At 42.5% G+C, this 6,000-nt stretch overlaps 1 protein-coding gene across 3 annotated transcripts in view; it reads left to right on the top strand.

Annotated features, from left to right (window-relative positions):
• The first annotated feature begins 259 nt into the window (after positions 1-259).
• Positions 260-6,000, top strand: part of ZBTB5 (zinc finger and BTB domain containing 5) — a 21,773-nt gene continuing 16,032 nt past the window's right edge. Inside the window, exon 1 of one of the 3 annotated variants that reach the window (XR_012506424.1) lies at positions 260-417. The gene's annotated coding sequence lies outside the window, so the exon portion shown is untranslated. Of the gene's footprint in view, positions 418-478; positions 1,785-6,000 lie in introns of those variants that run through there. The other 2 variants (XM_074361845.1, XM_045515204.2) reach the window with 2 other exon arrangements.

Genomic DNA, 6,000 nt, shown 5'->3' with positions numbered 1-6,000 from the left:
GATTCGGTCCGTAGTAAACACAGCGAAGCTCCCGGGCAGCGGATTGGTCGGTGTTCCGAGGGCCGAGTAAATTCTCCGGATTCCGCGCGCCAGCTGGCTGCCCTTCTGCCCCGGCCCCGCCCCCTCCACTTCTAATTGGTTGCAGCTCGGCCGGAGGGGAGGAGGAAAGCTGCGGAGTAGGCGACCTCGCGTTGCGTCACTTCCGTTTACTGCCGGCCGTGGCCGCGGTGTTCTCAGAGAGAGGCGGCGAACGCGCTGAAGGAGCTGGGGGACGAGAGGCCGGGTGGGTGGGAGGGGGAGGAAATCCCATCCCGGGGGGGCCAGCCTGGACGTTCTCGCCTCCTCCGACGCTGTCGGGTCGAATAGGAGAAGGGTCACCGCCTCCTCCAGCGAGAAGGGGGGCGGAGCCCGGCTCAGGTAAGGCGACCCTGTCAACGCGAGTGGTGGTGGCGCGCGCGGGCGCGCTCACGTGGAGACGGTTGCGCTCTGGGGGAGCTGGGTGGGCGGCGCGAGCAGGGTTTCGTCCAGGCTCCGGGTCGCGCGCAGACGCGTACCCGTGCCCCACCTCGCCTACCCTGCCAGTCTTTCTGAGGGGGTATTGTTACCCTTGGAGCGGAGAGGCCAGGCGGGTGGGAGGCGTGTTCTTCTGCGCAGGCGTCTCCGGTGTCCCGACGACAGGCTCTCTGTCTGCCGGGTGGAGCGGGGACTCTTGCCCCCTCGGATGTGCGGCGGGCGGCGTTGGTTACTGGGATCAGATGGTAAAGGCCTGGGACCACAGCCTGGCGGAGTGAATAGAGGGTCTTCGGGATGAAGTCGGGTGGCTCCCTTGCCCCCATCCTGGGTCTCTTTGAGCGACGAGGTTTCATTTCACCGGAGCAAGGCCAAGGCGGTCTGGAATCGGGAACCGATGGCTGAACCTGGAGGGGTGGAACCAGTGTTTTGGAATGCCCCAACTTATCAGAGGACTAAAGTGTTTGCAGGCTTTCATTGAATACCCACTGCTTCCAGGCTTGTGCTAGGAGCTGTGGGGGATGCTGTGGTAAGAACAGCCTTCCCCCCTCCCCTTGTTTGGAGGACATACAGATTTGTATGTAAATGTTAACATTAGGTAGTGAATTAAGGTAGGGGTCGACGGTTGGTTTTTTACCTTCCAAAAAAGGCCATTTGTTGTTTAAGTCAATCTGCATTCTGGCATAGTGGAGGGTACTGTGGAAGCTAGTTTCTGAAGAGGACACAAATCCTAGGTACTTAATGTGGAGAAAAATTTTTAGGTAAAACTGCAGTAAAGTCTTGATTACGAAGCAGTATGCTTGGGTTCTGGTTAATTTGAATGAATGGAAGTAAGAAACCATTCACCTTCAAGAATTGAAGCAAAAATATTTCCGAAGTATGTTCATGTACTTTCCAATTGTAGTAGGTAGATAATATTACATACATTGGATATTTCTTTAGAGGTTGAAGAGAATGCTGTGCCTGAGTCATCATTGGTTATCCTTGTTTGGGCTAGTGTGCCTTAGACGATTAAAAGAAGGTGGGCTTGGTGCCTCATAATTTTCTGGAGAAACTGCATTCGGTAAAGTGTTACGATTGCGGTGGTGAGGATGGTAAGCTAAAAGAGCAGCGGTGGGAGAAAGAGACTAGGTGGGGAGACGAGAGAGAGAATTTTACTGAAAAGCCTCCAAACGAAGGGAAGGCCTTCCATTATTGCTTTAGTCCTCTCTGGAAATCCCAGGAAACTTGGGAAGACCGGCCCCACCACCACTGTCAGATTGGTGATCTGCCAGGTAAGACTGGTTGAGGACCTGTTCTGGGCCCTTGCGTTTTGCTAAAAAATGAGCCAGGACCTTTTAAGTAAGAGTCCTGAAGTCAACTTGTGTTCTTATTTGGCTTTTCTCTCCTAAAAGTTGTGTCAAAACATGGTATAGTTAGCGGAGGATACTGGCAAGCTATATTCTGGCTATTTGAGTTGTCCAGCAAAATTCTGAAAGTAAGATTTGGAAGAAGAGCATCTCAGAGTGGGTGTTTACCTAAACTTAGTGGTCATTGCTCTCAAAAGAGACTGTCACAAGACTATCATAAGATGTTAAAGTCATTTAAAAAATCACTTGGATATGAAATGCATGTAAATGTTTAGTATTTAAAGTACTTAGAATGAATTCTATTGAATTGGAGTTCTTTTTTTATTGAATTATAGTTGGTATACAGTGTTGTGTTAGTTTCTGGTGTACAACATGGTGATTCAATATTGATATTGAATATAGTTCCTATGCTATACAGTAGAACCTTGTTGTTTATCTATTTTATATACAGTAGTTAGTATCTCCAAATCCCAAACTGCTAATTTATCCCTCCCTCCCTCCTTTCCCCCCTGGTAGCCGTAAGTTTATTTTCTATGTCTGTGAGTCTCTTTCTGTTTTGTAAATAAGTTCATTTGTGTCTTTTTTTTAGATTCCACATATAAGTGATGTCATATGATATTTGTCTTTGACTTACTTCACTTAGTAGGATAATCTCTAGGGCCATCCATGCTGCTGTAAATGGCTCTATTTCATTCTTTTTTATGGCTGAGTGGTATTCTGCTGTGTGTGTGTGTATATATATATATACATATATATATATATACACACACACATATATATATATGTATATATATATATACACACACACACATATATATATATATGTATATATATATATATATATACCACAACTTCTTTATCCAGTCATCTATCAGTGGGCATTTAGGTTGCTTCCATGTCTTGGCTATTGTAAATAGTACTGCTATGAACATTAGGGTGCATGTATCTTTTCAAGTTAGAGTTTTCTTTCAATATATACACAGGAGTGGGATTGCTGAATCATATGGTAACTCTAGTTTTTTAACTAAACTTTCGTGTACACTGAGATATGACAAAGCTTGCTGTTGTGCTGACACAGAATCTTGAATCTGCCTCAGTTTCTCCTTGGAAAGGAAAAAAAAAACCCAAGGTATTGATTTCATGTTAGTCTTGAAGTTTTTTTTAATGTAAACTTGTTGTCAGCAAATACTTTTCCCCCGTCAGTTATAAGCATGTGCATCCTTTTATACTGTACTTAACAGTTCTCAAATAAGGATGTTGTCTAGGAGAGCCAGATTGTGTTGGTGTAGCAGGTGGGATGGAGTGTAACACTACACGCACCTTTTGTCTAAGTATGACGTGAACTTCTCATATGCTAAATATCAGCTGTTTCTGAGTGAATTATTGCTCTTACAGTTGTTTTCATCATTTTCATCACTGAATAGTGGCTTTTAATCTCCAGATTCTAATGGGGGGGGGGGTACCTTTCATTTGATTAATTATACATCTATTTACTAAAAGCTTTGATTTATCTTTCTGACAGCTCAAACAGATTAGGAATTGTGCTGGTGTACTGACATTTTATTGAAATATAGGTAGATTACTGTCTTAGTATCTAAGATTATTTTATCTGTAGATAATTTTCCATGTGATATTCTGACTTATTTGAATGGTACGTTTAAGGTTCCAGTATTTCCCTAAACCACATTTTAATCTTGAAGACAGGATGCCATAAGTAAGCATTATGTGGAGCTTAATTGGCAGCTTTTTTCCCACTAATGTTAAATGAAATGTTGCATTTTATAATCACTGGCATCTTAAGATTTAATGAAACTTGGTACAGTTAAAAGAATTTTGTACCCAATCAATTCATTGTTAATTGTAACCAGTTAATTTTCCAAATCTGCCTTTGTACTCTGGAGAAAGAATCCTATTGGAAGTAATACTTTTTCTCATATATACATGGAAATTAATGTATTGTTTTGTTTCTTTGACAAATTTTAAAGGATGATTGTATATTGGATCTGCTCTGTGGAAACTATACTTGGTGTTATTTTGTGTACTTGATAGCAAGCTTACACATGCTTTATTTTCAACTTCTTAAGTTTCAAACGATTAGGGTGAATTGCTCCCCCTTTTCTTCTGTATATGATATTGTTAACTTGCTGTAATTGATTTTTCAATACATCTTAATCAATGAATTATAATTTAAAATTTGCTTAGCTGTCTTCTAAAAATGCAAGACCTTCAATTTTGTAGTCCATCTGTTTTAAGAGTCTACTGCAGAGAGGATTTGAGGAAGGACAGGAAGAAGAAAACCCACTGTTTTGGGGTTCAGTTTTGAGAGGAATCCACAGATGGTACAAAAATCTAAGCACACTTAGTAATGTACGTCATATTTTATTTTGAGTAGAACGTCAATAGCAACTTAGCAGGTGAGGTATCAGTCACTTGCTGAACACTATTGATTTGATAAGTGATTCAGAAGTGAAGAAATTATACTGCTTTGAAAGTAAACTAGTTATAATAAATGAATTAAATCCATTTTTCATCTTCTCTCCTGGAAAGTCACTATCAGTAATAGTGTCTGCAGTGCTCTGGCATGGCTTTCTTCTTGATAAAAGTTTAGTTTTTTCCTTAAGAAATACCTATCTTGATCTGTCAGGGGTAAAAGGCAATAAAAGCTATTTAAAAAAATTGCTGAAAAGGTTGTGTGTGGTGGGGGCAATTGGGATGAGTGTCAGGCAACATTTTTTAAATAACAGAAGGAAAATTTATTTAGACTTACTAAATAGATGTTAAGATAGATTTAGTCTGAAATTTATAAGCAGTTAAAAGATGCCATTGATAGATGGTTTCTATAGTTTTTTGCATACCTTTGTGAAGTTTGTGTGATCTTTAAAGCATTTACTGGCTACAGATGTTTTTTTATCTAGATAATCAGCTAGCTGGCTATTTATTTTAAGTTTCAGAAAAATATAGTACCCAAGAAAGGGAAATTTCTAGGACAGTTAAAGTGCAGGTGTAAAATTCTAAGCAGGATAAAGCAGTGAAGTTTGTCGTAAATTGTTTTGACGTTGAAGTGCAGTGCTGTCAGAGTGTCTTGTAACTGACTGTCTTGGGCATGCCTGTCTCTCAGACAGCATTCTGTGCTGGGCCTCCACCCTGACTGACGCAGTCTTGGGCAGCCTGACCTACCTGACAGGCTTGGGCAGACCAGGATCTTCCCTCATAACAGGTGACCCTGCCAGCAGGAATGCGTTCTGTCTCCCAGCCCCTCTTCTACCCAAAGCTCTGCTGTCTAATTCTTGTTTGGCACCAGCCTCATGGAAGGCAGGGTTGGGAGGAGCCAGTGGCAAGGACCAGCAGGAGGAAAAGGCAAAGATTATCTCGCATCCTCCTGACCTTCCAAACTGGGGTCTGTTGGCAGTGGTGAAGGCTTGGCAGTGTGGTCTATGGCGGTGGTGTGTGGCATCAGTGACAAGGAAGGATTTGAGGAAGAGAAGAGAAGGCCTTCCTGCCAGCTCTTTGAAAACCCTTGCTCTAATTGCATTCCCTTAGCTGTCATTTTACACACCTGTCTTTTCACTCTCACTTTCAACCCTTGACCTGACCCTGCTTTTCAGCTTCATCCCTTTACTCCCTCCAGTCTCCTACTCCTTATTCCTCACCTGTGCTCACACTAGTATCTGCATACTGTCTCTCCTCTGAACATCCTGTTATCCGCCACTGGGCTCATGTCTCCCTGGGGGCTGCTCCCATACTGCAAAGTGAAGTTTTGTGGTTGGACCTAGGTTCACGTCACTTCTCCTTCACTTACTGTACTAGTTGGGTGATGTTGGCCCCAGACACGGGGATGACAGTCACTGCTTGAGCATCATCTATAAGAAATACTACATGTCAAGTACCTACAGGACCTGGCTCTTAGGAGGCATTCAACCCTTTCATCAACTAACAGAAGTATAGTGGTGAGTGTGGTACAGTGCTACTGACAGTTTGCTACTGTAGTGACAAGTTAAAGGCATACTTTGTGAGTGATTTTGGAAGGTACTATTACTGAGAAAATGCTGAGGGATTTCATTTCTTTCACAAACTTGAGTAGCACAATATATGTATAAATCAAAGGCCGCCTTTACACTAAAGTCTCATTGATCCAGTATCT

The sequence above is a fragment of the Camelus bactrianus genome, chromosome 4 (genome assembly GCF_048773025.1).
Source record: "Camelus bactrianus isolate YW-2024 breed Bactrian camel chromosome 4, ASM4877302v1, whole genome shotgun sequence".
NCBI classification, from domain to species: Eukaryota; Metazoa; Chordata; class Mammalia; order Artiodactyla; family Camelidae; genus Camelus; species Camelus bactrianus.
The sequence above is the reverse complement of the archived record's forward strand: the minus strand, read 5'-3'. Positions and strand labels throughout refer to the sequence as shown.